This window comes from Bos grunniens, chromosome 11 (assembly GCF_055505025.1).
Source record: "Bos grunniens cultivar Pamir isolate PY7600 chromosome 11, Bosgru_T2T1.0, whole genome shotgun sequence".
NCBI classification, from domain to species: Eukaryota; Metazoa; Chordata; class Mammalia; order Artiodactyla; family Bovidae; genus Bos; species Bos grunniens.
In genome coordinates, this window is record NC_141175.1 from 56,369,299 (window position 1) to 56,381,484 (window position 12,186).

The following is a 12,186-nucleotide window of genomic DNA, read 5'->3' on the forward strand; positions in this document are numbered from 1 at the left end:
GCCAACAAAGTTCCGTCTAGTCAAAGCTGTGGTTTTTCTAGTAGTCATGTGAGAGTTGGACTATAAAAGTAGTCGAGGGCTGAAGAATTGATGCATTTGAACTGTGGTGTTGGAGAAGACTCTTGAGAGTCCCTTGGACTGCAAAGAGATCCAACCAGTCCACCTTAAAGGAAATCAGTCCTGAATATTCATTGGAAGGCCTGATGCTGAAGCTGAAACTCCAATACTTTGGCCACCTGATGTGAAGAGCTGACTCACTGAAAAAGACCCTGATGCTGGGAAAGATTGAACACAAGAGGAGAAGGGGATGACAAAGGATGAGATGGCTGGATGGCATCACCAACTCGATGGATATGAGTTTGAATAAGCTCTGGGGATGGACAGAGAGGCCTGGTGGGCTACACTCCATGGGGTTGCCAAGAGTCGGACCTGAATGAGCGACTGAACTGAACTGTTCACTCTTGGAGAGGCCCTTCCTTTGGTTTCTGTGTCAGCTCCTAAATTATGCTTTAAACTCAGATGACTTTTGGTGATGACCACAGATACATTTTTAACTCACACATTCTTTGCCAAGAATTAAGCCAATATTTCTTTTCATTTATTCCTGCAGATGCTAGTTACTATCTATTACTACTTATGGTTATATTATGTTATTTTCTGACTCAATATAGCTTTGCTGCAATCTGCCTCTTGTGTGCTGTTATGTACAAATTCATTACAGTTTTATATGGTGTAGTTATTGTTTTATATAATAAAGTTTGATATCAGTTAAAAGCAAGAAGAATATGGATTTATGCTTATTTATTTACATAAATGTCTTTACCAGTCCTCTTTTTATGTTGGTTAAGATAATTGAGGTCACAAGCATATATTTTGGTAATAGTATATATCATAGATTATGTAAGCATAAGTACTATAATCTTTAAGTACTATATAATATTTAACATGCATATGTATGGGCTATGTGCTCAGGGTATTACAGTCAAGGTGTTTGCCAGGCTGTATTCCTTTCTGCAGTTCAGGGCCAGAATTCTCTTCTAAGGTCATTCAGCTTTTTTGGTAGAATTCAGTTCTCATTAGCGATAGAGCTGACACCTTCAACTTCAAGAGGTCATCTGCAGGTCTCTGCCATGTGGCCCTTTTTATAGGCAGTTACCAGTGTGGCTGTTTACAAGGCTTATAGAAGTGTCTCTCTCTAGTCTACTAAGACAGTTCTAAAATGGGTAATCACAGAAATAACTATCCTATTGTCTCTGCCATAGCCTATTGACTAAAAAGACTGTCACCAGTTCTCCCACACTCATTGGGGGATGATACCAGAGAATAACTCACTGTGAGTCACTTTGTAGTGTTATACCCACATACTTATACGTGTGCATATTAGTGATGGGTAAGGGATCTGCAGATGATAATTTCTTTTTCCTTACTGTTTTTTTTTTTTTTTTCCTGTGTTTGGCAAATGTTCTATGTGGATCATTTATTTCCTTATACACTAAAAAGTGAAACTAATAAGTAAATTAATTAGGCAGAGCCTAGAGGGCAGAGATAGTTCAAACAGAGAGAATCATTGTTCTCTGTTTCACACTTGCCCAGCCTGACCAGCCTCTCTCTGCCTGGTTCCTTCTCCAAGTCCAGTGTGTGACTGAGCTGATTCTCAGCTCCTTAAAGCATATGCGCAACTGGAAACAGGAAAATATTGGAGTTCCTATTTTTACAGATGAGTTAACTCTACAAAATTAAATGAATTTTCTCAAGTCTCAAGGGCTGTTTAGAACCCTACATGTCATATTTCTGATGTTTTGTATATTGGTGTTTCTCTTTTTTTTTATTATCTATGGAGATTATGGGTTTTGTCATGAATAATAGGGGAGTATTCCATCTGTGATTTCTATAATTTTATATCTTTTATGTAAAGAACAATAATTGAAACTTCTTTTTTATTCAAAAAGGAATAACACAAAATAAGAACATCAATTTTGGAGGATAACATGTAAAATGGGTTGAATGTACAATCCAGAAGTCTGAGAGCAAGATGAGAAAAAGCAGACTCCTCTCCAGAAGCTTAAAAATCAATTATTCGAGTAACATTTGACTACTCATCATCCTAAGACGACATTGACCGTGTATGCGTTATTCAATACTATTCCAGTGAGTATAGCGTATCTGGGAAATAGTAGATATATAACATATATTTAATATAAATTAACTAAATGACATAATGAAAGGGAAGCAGACACATAGCCCCATGTTCCATGCTCCCTCATGAACAGAAGAATTGGAAATAGATTCACAAGCAAAAACTAAGATTACATGTCATACACATATGTAATATAATGAAGAAAATATTACTAATGCATTATATAATATATTGTATCATAGAATAATGTACTATGTCTAGAATCAACAAAGCACTGATGCTCAATTAAAAATTTTATCATTTTCATTCATTCATTTTCTTAAAGAGCCACCTTCTTAAATTCACCTTTAAGAAATAACCATTTATTTCTCTTTAGGACTAGAAAACTCTGCCATTTTGAATCATAACCAATCTGCCCTTGGGATGTCATTCAGGGATTGATAAATTGTGATTTGAAATTCATTTTAGATAACATGAAATCTGGGACCTCCAAAACCACACAATTATTCCACTATTCATTATTCTTCAGTTCAGTTCAGTTGCTCAGTCATGTCTGACTCTGCGACCCCATGAATCACAGCACACCAGGCCTCCCTGTCCATCACCAACTCCCGGAGTTCACTCAGACTCACATCCATCGAGTCAGTGATGCCATCCAGCCATTTCATCCTCTGTCGTCCCCTTCTCCTCCTGCCCCCAATCCCTCCCAGCATCAGAGTCTTTTCCAATGAGTCAACTCTTCGCATGAGGTGGCCAAAGTACTGGAGTTTCAGCCTTAGCATCATTCCTTCCAAAGAAATCCCAGGGCTGATCGCCTTTAGAATGGACTGGTTGGATCTTCTTGCAGTCCAAGGGACTCTCAAGAGTCTTTTCCAATATGACAGTTCAAAAGCATCAATTCTTGGGTGGTCAACTTTCTTCACAGTCCAACTCTCACATCCATACATGACCACTGGAAAAACCATAGCCTTGACTAGACGGACCTTTGTTGGCAAAGTAATGTCTCTGCTTTTGAATATGCTATCTAGGTTGGTCATAACTTTTCTTCCAAGGAGTAAGCGTCTTTTAATTTCATGGCTGTAGTCATCATGTGCAGTGATTTTGGAGCCCCCCAAAAAATAAAGTCTGACACTATTTGCACTGTTCCCCCATCTATTTCCCATGAAGTTATGGGACCAGATGCCATGATCTTCATTTTCTAAATGTTGAACTTTAAGCCAACTTTTTTTTTCATTATTCTTAAAAAAGTTCAGAAAGATGAAGGCTAATATATCTATTTATAATTCTGTCTAAACTTCTGTTTTAAAATGCTAACCTCTATAATGTTCAGAACAAGTCAATCTCATGACATTGAAGTATTTTTAATCCCTGAAAAGTCAAATTTTAGAAAATAGGCATTCATAAATCAATGGTCAAATGCTTAACCCTTGTCAACTTTTTGATGATTCACAAAATATCTGGGTTGGAGCAATGAACTAGTGGCCAAATAAAGTGATATTTAGATAACAAAGTTCAGACTAAGACAGTTCTCAGAAGCTCTTCATTGGAAAGATTGTGTAGAAGGATTGATGGAAGAGGTATGCCCAAAGAGCAGAGACTTACAGGCATGCATTAGGTATTGAGTTATTTAATATTTAGAAAAATAAAAAAGAAAGTATCAGGGTCATGTTTAGATTGAATATATCCAAAGCAATTTTTGAAGAATCTGTGAACATTTGCTGCATCATACGCAAGTTGCCAAGTGTGAAAAGAGTAAGATATACTTGTCAGTGTTAGATAATCTTTGCTGTTAACAGAGCATTCTTTTAAAACAACTAATTAAAATTAATAAAAATTATTTAGAGTATACTAAATCATTTATGCTCTGTAAACATATGGATGTTTAGTGTGATCATAAAATTTTAGATATTTTCTATTTCTCAAAGTCATCTTCATATGAAGACTCAGATGATGGGAAAGTGGATAAAGACAAACCACTCCCCTTTCACTATTTTTTTTTTTCCACTAAGTACCATTCCTTAGAATATCCTGGACCATCCCATTCTCTACTATATATATATACTGTATATCCCATTCTCTACTTTCCCCAACTACCTCTATCTAAACCCTGTTGATTTCTACATTCCATTCATTCACAGATCTTTTTCTTCTAAATTCCTCTACCATTTTGTTTTTTTATTTGATACATTGGACATGTTACATTTTGTAAATTTAAGGTGTACAGTGTTACTTTGAAACATTTATGTATTATGATTGCCATTGAAGTGCTATTTATCACATTATATCATTATATTACAGTGCTGTTGTGTATATTACAATACTGTACATTAGATCTCTATGGTTTATTTACTTTTCATTACAATGTTGTACCTTTGCACACCATAAATCTCTTCCCCACACCCCATCATACTATCTTCTGGTCACCGTTGTGCTTTTGCAACTTGCTTTATTTCTTCAATAGTGTTTTAACTGGCTCCTAACTGGTCTTTTTACCTCCAGTCTTTTACCCTAACAATCCATTTCTCAATGTCAAGCAGTGTTGTCTTTTTGAGATAAATGTGGATCCTAACACTATTGCTTAAAGATTTTAAGTCCAGAAAATTAAAAATAGCTTTTGTCTGTTTCTCTGTTTAAGAACAATGCTAAACACTTTCTCTCAACCTTTAAGGTCTTAGCATTTATCCACTCATTAATTACTCAACAAAAATGTAGTGGTTACAGTACTTAAGATGCAAAACATGTTTGCGTACAGGATACACAACAGTTAACAAAGTTGATGCATTTTTAGTCCTCGAAGAATTAAAATCTAGTGGAAGATATTTTTCTGTATGGGATCATGCCAATTTCTCACCCAGTCTTCAGCTTCTAGTATGCTGATTCCTTTTAAAACATTCCCATCTCAAACCATAAGTATCTCTCCAAAATAGTTATATTCAACTTGAATGTCCACACAGCTCTTACAGTTTCTGAAAGCTTCATACTTCTGTGTTTTCCCTTTTTCTTATGCTTAAGATACCCTCCCTCCATCTGTTCTGTACCAGGCATAATCCAATCCTTTCAAATCCCTGCTATATTTTCTATAACTGATTTAGAGTTAGATCTCAATGTGTTCTTCTGGTTGGCACAATAAAACCTTCTTGAAGGCAAACATTTCAAAGATAATTGATTATTGACTAATGTTTCTTACAATGAATTTCATCTGTGGAACTGTCAGGCCTGTACCTGAGGCAGCTTTCAAAACATGGCTTCATTTTATGACCTTGTTTTACTGAGAGAGAGTTTTTCCTACCAGGAGATACTCACTGGCTAAGAATCTCTGGAAATAAAAACATGGGTTGATATATGCCTTATGCTTCTGTTTTGAAAAGATGAAAAAGATTAATTAAATATATGTGGAAAGCAATTCTACACATGGTAAAAGAGAGTATATGTTATCCTATACATAAAGAGTCCCCAACCTCTGGAATTTAATGCCTGATGGTCTGAGATGGAGCTGATGTAATAATAATAGCAATAAAGTGCACAATAAATGTAATATTTTTGAATCACCCAAAAAGCATCCCTACCCCCATTTCACAGAAAAAATTGTCTTCCACAAAACCAGTCCCTGGTGCCAAAAAGGTTAGAGACCTTTGCCTTACATGGTACCTGTAGTAGCATGGCATTTCATATCATAAAGGTATAGTAAAAATAATATAATTGTTATAAAATTGTTGTTTAGTTGCTAAGTTTTGTCCAACTCTTTTGAGACCCTACAGACTGTAAAGCAGGGCAAGGGGGGGAAAAAAAGATGGACATCTTACGATGGTATCCAGTGATAGCTTTAGTGGCATCTGGTGTTGACTGCTTTTGGCAAACTCTACTTGGGCATTCCACATTAGGGATGTCTGCCAATAAGTAGAGAGATTACAGTCCATGATAAGATCAATGTAGTCCCCTAACCTGGGTAGTTTAAATTTCCTTAAGGTAGAAATCTTATTACTAACTGGAGTCCTTGGTGAGATTTAGAACGATGTGAACTCTTCCAAACTTCTTAACCAAATAATTGGTCTTGTTCAGGTGAGAAAACTTATAATGATACGGTTTTATATAGTTTACTAGAGAGAGAGGGCAAAGGAGATAATCTCAAATTCACCATTTTGTCTATAGAATTCTGATGAGTCATCACTTTTCCAAATGAATGAACAGATTTGGTTAAAAATTGTCATCATGCAAAGATAAGCTGGAAAGTTTTATATTTATTTGTTGAAACATATACTAGTAAATTCACTTGCTGACACCTGCAGATACAATGATTAAGTTTATGTATCAACTCGGCTAGGCTATATTTGTTAGGTCAAATATTATCTTGGATGGCATTGTGAATGCATTCTGTAGATGTAATTAACATCTACAGTCAATCGACTGTAATTCAAGGAGATGGCAACTGATGATGCTGGTGGACATTATCCAATCAGTTGAAGGCCTTAAGTGTAAACACTGAAGATTCTCTTCAGAAAGAATTCCTTTTTAAGACTGTAACTTATAAATCCTGCCTGAATTTCCAGGCTACTTGCCTGATCTGTAGAGTTTCCAGTCCCCACAATCAATCATATGAACCAATTCATTAAAAATATTCTCTGTGTATTTAGCATGTTTAACACAAATACAACACATATGCACATGTGTATCAGATCTGATCAGCCACTCAGTCATGTCCGACTCTTTGCGACCCCATGAATTACAGCACGCCAGGCCTCCCTGTCCATCACCAACTGCGAGAGCTCACTCAGACTCACGTCCATTGAGTCAGTGATGCCATCCAGCCATTTCATCCTCTGTCGTCCCCTTCTCCTCTTGCCCCCAATCCCTCCCAGCATCAGAGTCTTTTCCAATGAGTCAACTCTTCACATGAGGTGGCCAAAGGACTGCAGTTTCAGCTTTAGCATCATTCCTTCCAAAGAACACCCAGGGCTGATCTCCTTCAGAATGGACTGGTTGGATCTCCTTGCAGTCCAAGAGACTCTCAAGAGTCTTCTCCAACACCACAGTTCAAAAGCATCAATTCTTCAGCGTTCAGCCTTCTTCACAGTCCAACTCTCACATCCATACATGACCACAGGAAAAACCATAGCCTTGACTAGATGGACCTTTGTTGGCAAAGTAATGTCTCTGCTTTTGAATATGCTATCTAGGTTGGTCATAACTTTCCTTCAAAGGAGTGAGCGTCTTTTAATTTCATGGCTGCAGTCACCATCTGCAGTGATTTTGGAGCCCAGAAAAATAAAGTCTGACACTGTTTCCACTGTTTCCCCATCTATTTCCCATGAAGTGGTGGGACCGGATGCCATGATCTTCGTTTTCTGAATGTTGAGCTTTAAGCCAACTTTTTCACTCTCCACTTTCACCTTTATCAAGAGGCTTTTTAGTTCCTCTTCACTTTCTGCCATAAGGGTGGTGTCATCTGCATATCTGAGGTTATTTATATTTCTCCTGGCAATCTTGATTCCAGCTTGTGTTTCAAGAACTATACAAAAAGATCTTCATGACCAAGATAATCACGATGGTGTGATCACTCACCTAGAGCCAGACATCCTGGAATATGAAGTCAGGTGGGCCTTAGAAAGCATTACTATGGACAAAGCTAGTGGGGGTGATGGAATTCCAGTTGAGCTATTTCAAATCTTGAAACATGATGCTATGAAAGTGCTGTGCTCAACATGCCAGCAAATTTGGAAAACTCAGCAGTGGCCACAGGACTGGAAAAGGTCAGTTTTCATTCTAATCCCAAAGAAAGGCAATGCCAAAGAATGCTGAAACTACCACACAATTGCACTCATATCACAAGCTAGTAAAGTAATGCTCAAAATTCCCCAAGCCAGGCTTCAGCAATACATGAACCGAGAATTTTCAGATGTTCAATCTGCTTTTAGAAAAGGCAGAGGAACCAGAGATCAAATTGCCAACATCCTCTGGATCATCGAAAAAGCAAGAGAGTTCCAGAAAACATCTATTTCTGCTTTATTGACTATGCCAAGACTTTGACTGTGTGGATCACAATAAACTGTGGACAATTCTGAAAGAGATGTGAATACTAGACCACCTGATCTGCCTCTGAGAAACCTATATACATATCAGGAAGCAACAGTGAGAACTGGACATGGAACGACAGACTGGTTCCAAATAGGAAAAGGAGTACCTCAAGGCTATATATTGTCACCCTGCTTATTTAAATTATATGCAGTGTACATCATGAGAAACGCTGGACTGGAAGAAACACAAGCTGGAATCAAGATTGCCAGGAGAAATAACAGTAACCTCAGATATGCAGATGACACCACCTTTATGGCAGAAAGTGAAGAGGAACTAAAAAGCCTCTTGATGAAAGTGAAAGTGGAGAGTGAAAAAGTTGGCTTAAAGCTCAACATTCAGAAAACTAAGATCATGGCATCTGGTCCCATCACTTCATGGGAATTAAATGGGGAGACAGTGGAAACAGTGTCAGACTTTATTTTGGGGGGCTCCAAAATCACTGCAGATGGTGTTTGCAGCCATGAAATTAAAAGACGTTTACTCCATGGAAGAAAAGTTATGACCAACCTAGATAGCATATTCAAAAGCAGAGACATCACTCTGCCAACAAAAGTCCATCTAGTCAAGGCTACGGTTTTTCCTGTGGTCATGTATGGATGTGAGAGTTGGACTGTGAAGAAAGCTGAGCACCGAAGAACTGATGCTTTTGAACTGTGGTGTTGGAGAAGACTGCTGAGAGTCCCTTGGACTGCAAGGAGACCCAAGCAGTCCATTCTGAAGGAAATCAGCCCTGGGATTTCTTTGGAAGGACTGATGCTAAAGCTGAAACTCCAGTACTTTGGCCACCTCATGCGAAGAGTTGACTCATTGGAAAAGACTCTGATGCTGGGAGGGATTGGGGGCGGGAGTAGAATGGGACGACAAAGGATGAAATGGCTGGATGGTATCACTGACTCGATGGACATGAGTCTGAGTGAACTCCGGGAGCTGGTGACGGACAGGGAGGCCTGGCATGCTGCGATTCATGGGGTTGCAGAGTCGGATATGACTGACTGACTGAACTGAACTGAACTGAACTGAACTGAGTAAAAGTCTTACATCCAAGGTAGAAACACATGCTAGGCACTGGGGGAAACACCTAGCTTATGAATAACTGTTAAATTATTTCAAAAGTCAGAATTCATTTTCTGACAGCTCTCGCTTTTCCTTTTCAATATCTCAAAACCATATAATCAATAGCTAGGTTCCTGGTATGAGATATTAATTTTAAGTGGCTTTTCGAGGGTTGGAATGAAAGTAGAGAAAAAATAAGAGTGAAAGCAGATTTTGTTAAGTGCATGACTAAATAAATAGCAGAACATCCAGATAATAGAATACTATATTTCAATGCATATAAAGAGTTTATACTAAAGGTTTATAAAATTGTATATGCACTATAAACTGAACAATGCCTCAAAAAAACATCACATGTCAAAAGTTAATAAATATTAAGTGTGATTGCTTCCTGGTAGTGAATCCATGGATGAATTATTTTTCTCCTTCTAGTTTTCTAGTATTATCTAAATGGCCTATAATAAATATATGTGAATATTATAGTAAAACTATAATATTTATTTCCATTTTCAAAGCATTGTGATTATGTGGTAATCTTCAGTTATCGGTAATTACTATTAATCCTGAAAGCCCAAGATTTTGCTTTCAAACTTACAGAAAGTTCTTCATATTTTTTTTAGTAAAGTGTACATGTGACTTGTGTGTCTGTGCTCAGTTAGTTTATAAAGGAACTGATTGCACTACTGTGGTGCAATGGTATAGGCATTGATCTTATTACCTTGCTGTGTTCAATATAGAAAGTAGGGTCTTGGGAAAAAGGAGTCATAAGTAAGTGCTTGGCAGATAGATGTTAAGTGAAAAAAGGAAAGAAAGAAGGAAAGTTGGGGAAAAGATGAAGGTAATGAAGATGAAAGGTTGAGATAAATTCATTCTATTTTACAAAAGACTTTGGCAGGCAATTCCAAAATTCTTTATCATTCTATTAATTGGGTACAAATATGTATTTACTAAGTAATAGATGTGTTTTATCAAAATTTTAGGGTTACAGCAAGGAGTTCCAGGTATAAAAAGGAAGATGAAGTATTTGGACTAATCAATAAATCACTGTATGATCTTTGGCAATTCATTTCTACTCTCTTTACTTCAAAGTTCTTGTTAAGTATAATGTTGGCAAATGACCACATAACCTCTAAATTGTCTCCTTCACTTTGCTTGTTTTCCATGAATCTATTCTACTGGGTGGCACATTTATGGCTGGCAGATTTTTCAAATGTTAATATGGAGATCCTAAAAAGTAAAGTTCCCCTAATTTATTTAATTTGGTAAAAAGCCCAAATGGAATAAAATAATATTAACAAATTCAGTTCAGTTCATTCACTCAGTTGTGTCCGGCTTTTTGCTACTCCATGGACTGCAGCACCACAGGCCTCCCTGTCCATCACCAACTCCTGGAGTTTATTCAAACACATGTCCATTGAGTCGGTGATGCCATCCAACCATCTCATCCTTTGTAATTCCCTTCTCTTCCCACCTTCAATCTTTCCCAGCATCAGGGTCTTTTCAAACTAGTCAGTTCTTCCCATTAGGTGGTCAAAGTATTTGGAGTTTCAGCTTCAGCATCAGTCTTTCCAATGAACACCGAGGACTGATCTCCTTCTTGGATCTCCTTCCAGTCCAAGAGACTCTCAAGAGTCTTTTCCAACACCACAATTCAAATGCATCAATTCTTCAGCCCTCAGCTTTCTTTATAGTCCAACTCTCACATCCATACATGACTCCTGGAAAAACCATAGCTTTGACTAGATGGAGCTTTTTGACAAAGTAATGCCTGTGCTTTTTAATAAGCTGTCTAAGTTCATCATAACTTTTCCTCCAAGGAGCAAGAGTCTTTTGATTTCATGGCTGCAGTCATCATCTCCAGTGATTTTGGAGCCCCCCAAAATAAAGTCTGTTTCCATTGTTAATTTCTAATTAACAAATTAGCCTTTCAGAAAAGAAAAACTGAATTTCTGACATAAATTCTGGAAATTATTGTCACCATATATTATGATGTATTATTTGCTGTACTAGAGGTTTTGGAAGAGGGAGGGAATTAAAATTTTATGTTCCAGTGACTAAGGTAATTTCTTTGTATATGCATTTTGTTGTTATTGTTGTTTAGCTGCTAAATCATGTCCAACTTTTCTGCGATGCCATGGACTATAGCTCAGGGCTTCTCTGATGGCTCTGTGGTACAGAAATGACCTGCCAATGCAGGAGACACAGGTTTGATCCCTGGGTTGGTAAAACCCCTTGAGAAGGAAATGGCAACTTGCTCCAATATTCTTGTTTTGGAAATCCCATGGAGAGAGGAACTTGGCAGGTTACTGTCCATGAGGTCACAAAGAGTCAGACATAACTTAAAACAGAGCACACACATATGTACACATATACATATGTAAATTTTACTGTCTTAAAGGAAGAAATTGAGGTTCCAGAAGAGTGACTATCTGAGAGATCTAAGTTTGAAATGCAGAACTTTTTAGTTCATTGACATAAATCGTTCTGTAGACTGCGTGCAGACAATACATTTTACCTTTAAATCCTTATCTTTTCCTTTATTCTCAATATCAAATTAAAAGTGTTACACTTCAAAAGTACTCAATAATGTCTGAATAAACAAAACTAAATAGAATGGGATGAAATAAGGTAGGATAGGGCAAAAATAGATACAGAAGTAATGAGCAACCTAGACAGCTGAAGGCGGGAGAGGAAGGGGACAACAGAGGATGAGATGGTTGGATGGAATCGCCTACTCAATTTACATGAGTTTGAGTAAACTCTGGGAGCTGGTAATGGACAGGGAGCCCTGGCATGCTGCAGTCCATGGGGTCACAAAGAGTCAGACACTACTGAGCAACTGAACTGAGGGTAAAAATGGGTTGAGCTTAGGAGAAGTGAAATGAAATTGGTAGCAGTAGGGCTTCTCTGGTGGCTCAGATGGT